Genomic DNA, 12,628 nt, shown 5'->3' with positions numbered 1-12,628 from the left:
AATTCTACCAGTCTGCCTTCATTTATCTTCTTGGTCACTTTTTCAAAAAACTCAGTCAAGTATTTGAGATGCAATTTCCTCTACACTAAGCCATGCTGACTATCCCCAATCAAACCTTGCCTTTCCAAATGTATGTAGACCCTGTCTCTCAGAATCCTCTCCAACAACTTACCCACCACTGATGTCAGGCTGAAGGAGGACCTAGGCCCAAAACGTCAGCTTTCCTGCTCCTCTGATGCTGCTTGGCCTGCTGTGTTCATCCAGCTCTACACCTTATTATCACTGATGTCAGGCTGACAGGTCTGTTGTTTCTTGGTTTTTCCTTGCAGCCTTATTGCAGCACAATATTGGCCACCTTCCAGTATCCTGGAACCTCCCTTGTGGCTATCGATGATACATATATCTTTGATAGGGTGTATATGCTGTCCTCCATTCCTCCTGTGATTCTGATGTTTTGAGCCTTCAGGATCTGCTATAAGTCTCCATGTTTCCCCATATCCAATCTTGTACATCTCTTGATATTCAGAGTTCACAGTATTGCTGGTCGTACTTTTATCTTTATTAGAATGTAATAGCCTGTACTTGAAATAACTTCACGAGGCTGATATCCCTTCACCAAGTCACCTTTTATTTATTTACACATGGAGAGCCTTGACACTGATCAGCTCCTTCAGATCCAGCTCTCAGTGTGAACAGGATGTCTGACATTCCTATATGTATCTGTCAACTAGGGCTTCCTGATTAGACCAGATTAACAACACCAATCAGGGAACTCCTATTCCATAAGGTCCACGTTGCTAATCCTGGTATACTCACTACATCCTTACTTCTGAGTCTGAGGACATAGACTGTTTCTTTTCTCTTTGGCTCCTTCTGGGGCATTTTAGCGCCAGGTCAGGTTCATCCAACTCTACCTCTTGCATCCAGGGCTTCTCAGATCATTCTCTCTTCAGACAGCAAACACATCAAGGAAGCAACATCTGACATATCCATTTCAGATTCGAAGGTTTCTTCAATGCTTGATGGAGCAGGAGAACTGACAAGTTCTGGAGCAGTCAGAAAAGTAGTCAAGAAGCCAGGCAGGTTTTGCTCCTGTATCATTTGTGAGTTGCAGCTTTCATATGGTCCACCTGCGTATTCAGAACTGTTGCATCTAACTAAACTTTATACATCAATGGACCTGACCTCACATCGACCATGCTTCTTATCTACACAGGCCTAGTCCCATGGTTCCTACACAAAACTTCATTCCCTGAAGTAAATTCTGTGTCTTACTTAGCAGAGCCTTGTGTCTGGCATGGGTGGTCCTGATATCATTTCATCCTACCAACCAGATCTAGGGTCAGATTTAACCTGGTGCAGAGTCTTCTCCTCATTGGCAACTCTGCTGGAGCTATCCTATTAGTTGCATGAGGGATGGTCCCATAATCAAATAGGAACCGAGTGAGTTTAGTGTCAAGTGAAGCTGTAGGCTATTTCTTTAAGACTGCCTTCAAAATGTGGACTGTTCTTTCTGTCAGACCTTTGGATGATGGATGGTATGCAGCTGTCCTTATATATTGAATACCATTCAACTTTAGGAAATACTCAATTTCCCTGCTGGTAGATAATGGCTAATTATCTGTGACCAACACTTCCAGGACTCCATGTATTGCAAACGGTGTGTGCAATTTTTTCTATCATTGATCCCATGTTTGATGAGTAACTCTGTGCATGGCCAGCCACTTTGAGTGGATGTCTACAGTGATAAAGAACAAAGAGCCCATGAAAGGACCTGGATAGTCAACATGTAACGATGTCCAAGGTTATCCAGCCATTTTGCACTGCTAATGGGTGTAATCTTTGTCTTGTTGGCACTCTTGGCACTGCCCCACTAATGCAGCTATATCTGCATCTAATCCTGGCCACCACATGTAACCTCTCATTAACATCTTCCTTTTGGAAACTCCTGGATGACCTGATGGAGTTCAGCCAGTATCTGGCAAAGATCTTTGCTTGGGGTAGTCCAGTGCATGGACCTCAGTTGAGCTCAGTGCATGGCCATCAAGTGAGCTCACTGCAGAGGAGAGTGGGTTTGGGAAAATCATTCTTGCTCCCCATAATAATATGCCACCCTCGACCGTGATCTGGTCTTTCTGGGTCCAAAAAGGTTTCAGTTCTTGTTGTGATGGCTCTTTGACAGTGCCTTCACCAAATCTGTTTCAATTTTGCCAGGACCAGATCTTTCTGTGTCCAAAGTGTGATATTATCAGCTGTGACTGGAATGTGCCCAGTAAATTTTAAGACCATTACGGACTCTTCCAGACATGGTGCGTCTGGTGGTGTATCTGCTAACTGGAGTCAGCTCAATTTATCCACATTTGCTACTTCGCCTCCCAGACAGTGTTCCAACTCATAATTATACACACTTAGTGTTAGACCGCACTACTGAATTTGACCTGAATCAATGGATGGCACTGCCTTGTCCTTTTTAAGTAGACCTAAGAGGGGTTTGTAGTCCATTAGTATTACAACTTATAAATTCCTGACATCAAATACGACCACCAAACCTTCCTTCTATGTCTGGGCGTATTTGTGGTCTGCATTAGCCAAAGTCCTAGATGCACATGTTATTCGGCATTCATCTACATTGGGCCACCTGTGAAATAACATTATCCCAAAACTGTACAGGGAAGAATCGCATGTCAATACCGGATCTCGCTTGGGATCATAGTGTCCCAACACCTTAGAGGATGATAACTATTTTTTCACTTCCCTGAAAGTTGTGACTTGGCTATGCGAACATTTCAAAGGGTGACCTGTTTTTCAAGAGTTGATGCAAAGGTGCCAGGACAGAGGCCAAGTTATGTATAAATTTTCCATAACAGTTCATCAGCCCAAGGGAACACCTGTGCTCCAGTACAGACATAATCATCCTCACTTTGTCTTCCAACAGTTGTAACCCTGTCTTGTTGGCTCTGTAGTCAGAGGAGATCACTTGGGGTCAGAAACAAAAACAGAAATTGCTGGAAAAGCTCAGCAGGTCCTGTAGCATCTATGGAGAGAAATCAGCATTAACATTTTGAGTCAAGTGACCCTACCTCAGAGCAACAATTTCTGTTCTTGTTTCTGATTTACAGCATCTGCAGTTCTTTCAGTTTTTGTTTAGGTCACTGGTGGTGCCTGGAACACATATTTGTCCCTTTTCTCCACCTGGGAGAAATGTCTATACACTATGTCCAAGTTCTCCAAGTGCTCCTTTTTGGTATTTTATGTCATTGTTAGCAAATACGTACCATGATCTCTGTCTGTTTGTCCTCTCCCTTCAGAATGCCCTGCAGACATTCAGTGACATCTCTGACCCTGGCACCAGGGAGGCAACATAGCATCTTGGAGACTCATTTGCAGCTGCAGAAATGCTGTTTGATACCCTGATAATTGAATTCCCGCCACTATAATCCTGCTGCTGTTCTTCCCCACGATGCCAAGCAGCTACTACTTTCCTCTGCACAGTCATCTCCCCTAACAGTATCCAAAACGGCACGTCTGTCAGAAAGGGGGATGTCCTTGATACCATGCTCGATCAAATACTGCCTTGAAGTTCAAGGGCAGTCACTCCCACCTCATCTCTGGAGTTCAGTTTTTTTTGTGTCTATGTTTGAACCAAAGCTATGATAAGGTCAGGAGCTAAGTGGCGCTGACAGAAATCCAACAGAGAATAAGTGAACAAATTATTACTTTTTTGCAGGTGCTGCTTGTTAACACTGTCAGTGAGCCCTTTAATCACTTTGTTAATGGTCAGGAAAACCTGATAAGGCAATATCTGACCAGGTTGGATTTTCCCTTGTGTTTTGTGCACAGGCACAACCGGCACAAACAGCTGGGCAATTTTCCACTTTGTCAGGTAGATGCCAGTTTTGTAACTGTACTCAGACAGCATAGCAAAGAGTGCTGCCAGTTCTGAAGCACAAGTCTTCAACGCTATTGCCAAAATGTTTTCAGGGCCCATAGCCTTTGCAATATCCAATTTCACTAATATTTCTTGAAGTCACATTACTAAACAAAATGGTGTTAGAGTGGAGCACCTGAGTCGCAGCTCGTCCGCTCCGATTGCTTTTCTTTCCATTTTTTTCTCTCTTTCCTTTGTTTTGTCTTTCCATGCCTTTATTTACCTCTTGTACTGAACTCGGACAGCATCAGTAACAACAAACCTTGAGCGAGCTCACCACAGTCCTTGAGCAGGCCCAGCAAGTGGACTTCGAGTGGGCCCCGGCACAGACTTGAGCTAGCCCACTGCCGACCTCAAGTGAGCCCAGCACATGGCCATCAAGTGAGCTCATTATAGAGGAGAGTCGGCCCAGCGTGGACTTCAAGTGAGCCCATGCTTACTTTTCTGGGGTGACCACAGAAACTTGGCATGAGAATCAGCAGCTGCTACGTCGGTGAGGTAGACCCAGTGGTGAAAGCTGTCGCCTGAGGAGCAGTGACTTCGCCTGGTGGTGGTGAAGTACTGGCAAAAGGAAATCACAGCAACATTAATGAGCTGGGACCAACAGTGAGAGAGACAACTGTGACATTGATTGGTCTGACGCAGGCTGCTGAGGGTTAGTGGCAGAGAAATATCAGCCCAGCGGTGAAAAATGGTGCCTGAGGATTGGCGACGTTGACATTGGTTGAGTTCAGAGAGCATGGCAGCAAAATGCTGGAGGAGGGATAGCAATGTAGGAGTCATTGATCACGAAAAGCTGGCTCAGGACTGATAAACTCTCTTTAAGCTATATCTATCCTTTATTTCCTTATTGTTAAATTATCCATATGGTGCCAAATCGTGGCAACAAATGAAACCTTGTCACTCTATTTTATTGTATTCTCAGTGTGAAATACATGTGACAGTAAAATCATTCATTCATTCACTCAGATGGGCTAACAGTTAAGAGTCACCACAGTGCTGTGAGGCTGGAGTCACATGTAAGCTAGACCAGGGGCAGTCATTCATAGGCTCCCAGCTGCAGAATAACCACTGCGTCATCCATAATATTGTTGAGGTAGTCTTCCCCCCTATCCTCCCAAGTGCTGGTCAGGCTGTAATTTTACAGGGAAGTAAATGGTTCCCTTCTATTGGTTAGCCTTTAATTGGACTCTAGTGAAATGGTTGGAATGAAGTCAGCCAGGTGGACCTCATAGAATATAAGTTCCTTGATGGCGGCAGTTCCAATCAGGGAGCTCAGGCTGTCAATGGAAGTAGACACTGTCGTCAGTCTGAGCTTGGGAAACACCACTTGACCTCTGGCTAACAGATATAAACAGGAGTTTTGTTTTTTGCACCTATTAACTGAAGCCCAACTGGGCTTCAAACGGGCACTACAACTGATATTATCATTGGAAAATGTGGCAAATGGAGCACAAGTTGCAGGGAATGTCAATGGAAGCAGACACAGTCACCAGTCTGACTGAGCTCGGGGAACACCACTTGAGTGAAGGCAGTTGCATGGCCTCACTCAGGTATTATCCTGAACAGACAGACTCTAGGTCAGCCCACAGAAAAACCTGAAAACAAAGCCAAGCCTCAGCAAAACAGTTAACATTTCTTTTAGGACTCGGGCCGGTAAGCCATTGTAGTTCCTGTAAGTATGCGGACTTGAGACAGCAAAATAGTCCCACTAGGTCTGAATTGTGTAACAGAACTCATAGGCTGGTATCCAGGAAAGTGCACACACTGGAAAGCCTACCTACATCTGGTTTAGAACTGTTAAATTGCTTAGCAATCTGCATATCAGAATCAATCAAAATAAATGTTTTGTTAAATGCTGACCCAATCCTAATGGAGGTTGATACTGGGACAGCCATTTCAGTGATCGTAGAGCCAGTCTTAAACAAAATTCGCTCTGGACTCCAGCCCTTAAGTTTGCATAAAACTCAGCTCAAATGAGAACCTATGCAGGGGGACCTTTACAGATTAAGGATACGGCTTCAGTTTTGGTTTCGCATGAGAAGCAGCTGGTTCAGTTCTCAGTGATTGTGCTAAAAGGCTCAGGCCCAAGTCTAATGTGGCCAATCTGGTTGACAAAAATTCACCTTGATTCACTCAACATCTTTCAAATAGAAAATGCCTGGCAAAGTGAAGTCCTAAAAAAATACCCACAAGCTTTTCAGGAACGTCTAGACATTATCAAAGGAGCCATGACTACGTTCCATGGTGGCCAGGAAGCAATTCCATGATTCTGCAAGGCCTGCCTGGTGCCATTTGCCTTAAGGGCAAACATAGAGGCAGAAATCAGGAGGCTGAAAGAGAAGGAATTTTCAAATCAGTCCAATTTGTGGAACAGGCAGCACTGATCGTGTTGATTGTGAAGTCCAACAGGTTGGTTTGCATTTGTGGGGATTTTAAACAAATGGTAAATTGTTTCTTGCAGCTAAGTAAAGACCCAGTCTTTTGCATAGACGATTTATATGCAAAGAAAGGCTGTCAGAACCCATAGGTACCCCTCTCTGACCAGCATCGAAGAAACCTCAGAATCTGAGATGGTCGTGGTACAGCCTCAACACCTTTACCACGTGAAGAAAAGGATGAATTTCTTCTGTGATGGTCTGGGTGCAAGAGGCGGGCCACAATCCATTTGTACTTCCTGTAACTGAGGCTGAGTTTTCAAAACTGGACCCAGTACAAAAACAGAGATAATGGGAACTGCAGATGCTGGAGAATCCGAGATAACAAAGTGTGAAGCTGGATGAACACAGCAGGCCCAGCAGCATCTCAGGAGCACAAAAGCTGACGTTTCGGGCCTAGACCCTTCATCAGACCCTTTTCTTGGCCTGCGGTGTTCATCCAGCCCCACACTTTGTTATCCAGTACCAAAACATCCCAGGAGAAACTATAAGAAAAAGAACAGGTCTGTGTCCTCAGACTTAGAGGGAGGGGAATATAGTCATTGTTACAAGGTGAGCCAGGTGGACCTCATACAATAGGAGTTCCCTGATTGGGGCTGTTAATCTGATTCAATGAGGGAGCCATGGCTGGTAGATATTGGGAGGGGCGTCAGAGGTTCTGTTCACTCTGAGATCTGGCTCTGAGGAAGCCAGGCCAGTGTCAAGTATTATGCGTGTGTAAACAAAGGGTGGCTTGGTGAAGGGATAATGACATCTATGGAGTTAATTCACATAGGTGCTCCATCTCATCCTCAATTGTGAGGCAGAGGGGAGGGGCTCATGCTCAGGGAAAGCTTAATAAGCTACCCTAGCTGGATCCTGGTCTACTGAAACAGGTTTTCACCATCATTAGCTCCTTATGCAGGTGTGGTCCACCCACCCCACCATGCCAATATGGTGCATCATCCTTGCCTAGCTTTTCAATTAGGATCCACAATGCCATCTCTTCCCATGCAACTCCAAGCCAACCTGCTCCTCCTTCTCACCTTGCCCCACAAGACTCTGGATTTACTTGATCCCCTAGAATCAGGAGACTCTTTTTTTACCACCAGCAGTGGCTACCATTCACAGTGACACTGCTGGGACTACAGTGCTGCTGACCAATCTGATTGGCTTGGCTTTCTAAGGTAGGATTTCCTACCAAGTGAGTGGTAGAAGTCTTGCTTTCAGCCAATTCACCTTCCTTAGAGGGTTAAATGGTCGAGGGTCAGCTATAATCAGTAAGGATGCATTCTCCACCAACTTGACAAGGAGCAGAGTAGGGAAACCTGCCACCTGTTAAATTCTGCCCCAGATGATAACAGCTCATGCAAACACAGCAACATGATTTCCCTAACAGGAAAGGTCTTTCTTACCCTCACTCCACGTCTGTATTGCCTTTTTCTCTGTTGGAGTCTTCCCCTCTACGTCTTTAAGTTTCTTGCTTTGCATTCCTGATTTCCTTTGTGCCCTATCTGCGACCTCATTTTGAAATTATCTTATCTCCTTCCATCTTGGACTTGACATGGTTTGGACTGCGCCTACCCCAGCTCCTGTGGTGAGAAAGAAGTATAGGATTCATAAATTTTATTCCTGCAGTACTTCTTTTCATCTCACTGCAGGATCTGAAGCTGAAGTAGGTGTAGCTATGTTTGTGGTGTCATAAGTTGAAGTATGAAAGTACTGAGAGAGCACCCCCAATGTAGCAAATGAGGTGAGGGGGTGGGGTAATAAAGATGAGGAGAGAGGTTAGGATCACACATCAGGCTCAAAATGTATGTGAAAAAGGCCATAAATACAATGGTCAGTGGAGAATGGATATTCAGTAATCATAGTAGCTATTTTGAGTGGATTTGGGATTTGTCTGAGGACGCAGTGTCCAATGACGGAGATTATTTAATGTGAGTAATTGTGTCAGAGATGCTCTATTAATTTTTACATAAACTCTCCATCCTATCTGATAGAACACAAAGGATCTTGCTCCGATACGTAATCATGCCTTGAATTATTAATCAGCAGGGCCAGATCATTGTTTTCCTGCTGTGTGATATAAATCATTAAGCTTTTTGGATACGTTCTGCAAACTATTACCACCTTTCAATTTCTTCAATTTGTTTTCATTTTATTGTTCTCGTCCAGCAACTTCCGGTTCCTGTTGAATAATGCATAATCTTAAATTTCTTATGCATTTATACCATACATTGTGTGAACCAGTCTGATTTTGAAAAGACTAAACAGCAACAACTATTCTGCACCACATGGTGGAACTATAGCTACACAGTCAGTGCAAAAACATGGGCTTCTCAAGTGACGAATAACCAATAGTTTGTTGTTTTGGCACAAGAAGGCTTAGCTAAATATATAGAATGAGGTCATAGTTATGGGCTCCCTAAAGCTTGCATTTTCTGCTGCAAGGCACTACAGTTTTAATGTGAGAGAGCAGAATTTCTCTTGCTCTAAAATCTTTGAGAATGGTATGTTTGTAAAAAAGCAGAGGGAAATAACTTTACATTGCCTGTGTTCCAAGTATTCCTGCCTCACTTAATGCTGCTTCAGGATCAGTGAAGATTAACAGATACACGAATGAGCATATTTATTATTGTCTATTGTTCAGTCATGTGATAGTAGGGTGACAGACTCATGTTGAAGCTGAACAGGCACATAAAGCTGTTGCCTGCTTAGAATGTCCTAAAACAATCTTTACAAGGTCAGGCCTGGAAGGCAACTTGAGGTATTCATTTATTTGTAATTTATTTGTGAACTTGACAGAGCATTAATTGCAAAATAAAAATATTAAGCAAAACTTCCAAGCTCTGCTGCTGCTTTGTACTATTGATAAGATTACTTAGAAAACAAAGGATTTCTGAATGCTATGTATTGGTCAGTTTAAAGAAGCTAATGGAGTAGTTAGTAAAGTGATCAGTCATGTATAGAAAGAGATTTCAGATACAGCTCTTTGTAGACAATAGAATATCGACAGAAGTAAGAACTTACTTCTTTCAAGATGATCTTCTTTTTCTGCTTTGTGTACTGATGAAATAAGGCTTGGCTTTAGAGGAAAGGACATTCTGTCTTACGGGATTTCGCCACTACCTGCAATGCATTTAAGGTACAATGCTGCTTTTCTCAACTGCATAGTGTATTTTCTTTAAATGACGTGATCCAAACCATGTGACACATCTGTGTATATTTCCAGTGGAGATTGCTACGTTAGAACAACATAAAAGGAATCATAATTCCAGTTGATCCTTGTAGCTGGCAATGAAAAGTGAAGGATTGTCACATTATTTCCTGTCTAGTCAGATTCTCCAGAATTCCTATTTTCTGCTGAGAAGAAAGAATGTTTTATATGTGGGTTTCAACACAAAGATACAAACAATGACATTCACAGGGTATTGGATATTGAAAAATTTATAAATTAGTGAAAACCATCTCTGACAATAACACTCAAAAAAGTTGCTGATACATTTTGCAAAATAGTACCTAAATGAACTGTATAAAAATGGAGACTTCAAGAAATAATTGCACTTAAGATCTCAAGACACTTCAAATGATGTACTTTTGAAGTGCAGTCATATTGTAATATAGAAAATGCGGAAACCAATTTGCACACTGCAAACTCAAACGGATGAGATAATCTGTTTCAGTCATTTTAATTAAAATAAATAGGAGTCAGGATACTGTGAAAATTTCTCCTTCAACTTACCAATGTTATTTGCCTCCTCCTGAAAGAATCAATGGTCTCAATTTAACGTCTCATCCAATGGAGCCATGGTTTATACCTAAACGATACTGACCCAGGTTAGCTCTCCACAGAGTCACAGTGGATAACTTTTTGATTGAATAGTTATATTTCTTGGTCAATGTAGCTACAACTAAAAGAAAAAAAAGCATTGCATTTTTGTAGCTCCTTTATCTCCCTCAGGATGTCCTAAAACATTTTGCAGCCAGGGAAACATTTTTTGAATTGTAGTCACAGTTGTAATGTAGGAAATGTGGCAGCCAATGCATGTATAATTAGTTACCAAAAGCAATGATGTGATAATACCAGTGAAGCTGTTTTTGCGACATTGATTAAGGGTTAAGAATTGACTGGGGCACCACAGATAACTTACCTGCCCATGCTATCCTAGATAGTCACCTGAGGGGCCAAACGGTGTCTTAAACAACTCATCTGAAAGACAGCACATCCAAAACATTATTATTCTGCTGGAGAATAAACCTTTGACTGATCTAACCTGTAAATAAAACAGTAACCTGCTATTAGTTTATTTATGACAAAAATACCCCATGAACAGAATTTTACCAGAAATTAGCTAAGTGTCAATTTTGTCAAGTTTCATGAATAGTTTCTTTTTGTGAGGCCTATGTGTTTGCTCGCACTGTGAGAGTACAAGCTTGGATCTCTGGTGACAAAAGGCCCAGAGCTTGGGCTCTTTGCAGCAGTAGTGCCCATAGCAGTGAATCCCGATGGCAGTAGGCCTGAAGTCTGGACTCTAGGCAGTGTTGGTAGCAGAGCAGGGGTCTGCGGGGGCATCGGTCTCATTGTTGCTGTTCCCAGAGTGGTACTCCTTAAGGATCAGAGCACATTGAAGAGACCTTGTAGAAACCCTGAAGCTATGCTTATGACCCTGATTTGAACAAAAGAGGAACTCTTATTTAAGTAATTTCTTTTTATCCTCGTTGTATCTCAAAATGGCACTGCATTGTGGTGACAAATCACTTTTCACCTCAAGGTATACATGACAGTAAATAAATCATTCAAATCATCATTCCTAAACTCAACTCATATTATCAATGCATCATGACCCTATGGTGCCTCACTCTTGTACTCGCTACTGCAGGGATATCTCAGGAATTCTGGCACCAGCATCATATGTACAAGCTCTGCGCAAGGTAATTCACTCCAAGCATATCAGGTAAAGGAAAAAGATGCCCCAATTTTGATGGTGGTATCATAGAATCCCTGCAGTGTGGAAGCAAGCCATTTGGCTTATTGAGTTCACACCAATCCTCCGAACAGCAACCCTCCCAGACCCTCATTTCCCCACGGCTAATCCACCTAGCCTGCACATCCCTGGATACTATAGAATGACCAATGTACCTAATCAAAAATCTTTGGACTGTGGGAGGAAACCCATTCAGACATAGGGAGAACATGCAAACTCCACACAGACAGGTACCCATGGTGGGAATTGAACCCAGGCCCTTGGTACTGTAATGTAGCAGTCTAATCACTGAGCCACTGTGCCATCTGGGTACTGGGATGTCCTGTTGGAGGAGGTGATACAAGGGAAGATTGTCCTCTTCCCATGGGAACAAAAGAAGACAACTATGACACCAGGCCCTGCCAGTTTGGTCTGTCAGCAGATCTGTCCTGTTTTCATGGTATGGAGGAACTCCCAGCAGCGCTGAAGGAAGGTGGAAATACTCCACAGGTGAAGCAGCATCTGTGGGGATACAGGGGTAACAGAATCTTCCAGTACCATTGACAGCAAGGTAGGAAGCTGGAAGTGCATTTAATTAGCAGAATAAGTGGCTTACTGATTCCCCACTACCTTTCTACTTTCAGCTGAAGTAAGTTCTGGACAGGAAGGCCCACGGTTGACCTTCTTGCCCAGAAGCCAATTGAAGCCTTTAGATGGCCAAGCATTGTCCATACATGATACCAGCCATATAATTACTGTGGCTATACAAGCAAGTCAGAGGCTAAGAACTCCATGGTAAGGAATTGACACCCTGCCTTGCGAGTCTCTTTCCACTGTCTACAAGGCGTGAATTAGGAATGTGATGGGATACACCTCGTTTGCCTGGATGGATACAACAATATGCAAGAAATTTGATACCATCCAGGGCAATACAACCCGCTTGATTGGCACTTCATCCACATTTAACGTTTGCTCCCTTCAACCATCATTTCACTCTGCCCTCAGTCTGTGCCATTTGCTGGATGAGTTGGAGTAACTCCTTACAGCTCCTTCGACAATACCTTCCAATCTGACGAAGTCAACCATCTAGAAGGACAAGGACAGCAGGGACATGGGAACATTACCAGCTGCAAATTCCTCTCAAAGCCACTGACGATCCTGACTTTGAAATACATTATTATTCCTTCACTGTCACTGGGTCAAAATCCTGGAATTCCCTTCCTAATAAGAATGAGGGAATTCTTACACTCCATGGACTTTAGTGTTCCTAAGCAGGCTTGTCCAGGACAACTAAGAATTGTTAATAAATGTTGACC

General features: G+C 43.0%; 1 protein-coding gene and 1 long non-coding RNA gene across 3 annotated transcripts in view; one reads left to right on the top strand and one right to left on the bottom strand.

Moving 5' to 3' along the window:
• The window catches only part of LOC132209775 (uncharacterized), a 31,230-nt gene extending 21,737 nt beyond the window's left edge, over positions 1-9,493 (bottom strand). The window contains exon 1 of one of the 2 annotated variants that reach the window (XR_009445859.1): positions 9,379-9,493. This is a non-coding gene — a long non-coding RNA (uncharacterized LOC132209775). Of the gene's footprint in view, positions 1-7,760; positions 7,927-9,378 lie in introns of those variants that run through there. The other variant, XR_009445858.1, reaches the window with a different exon arrangement.
• Positions 1-12,628, top strand: part of LOC125453193 (stAR-related lipid transfer protein 13-like) — a 464,022-nt gene that overhangs the window by 110,690 nt on the left and 340,704 nt on the right. The window lies entirely within an intron of this gene.

The sequence above is a fragment of the Stegostoma tigrinum genome, chromosome 6 (assembly GCF_030684315.1).
Source record: "Stegostoma tigrinum isolate sSteTig4 chromosome 6, sSteTig4.hap1, whole genome shotgun sequence".
In the NCBI taxonomy this organism is placed as follows: Eukaryota; Metazoa; Chordata; class Chondrichthyes; order Orectolobiformes; family Stegostomatidae; genus Stegostoma; species Stegostoma tigrinum.
Note: the sequence above shows the minus strand (reverse complement) of the source record. Positions and strands in the feature narration are given on the sequence as shown.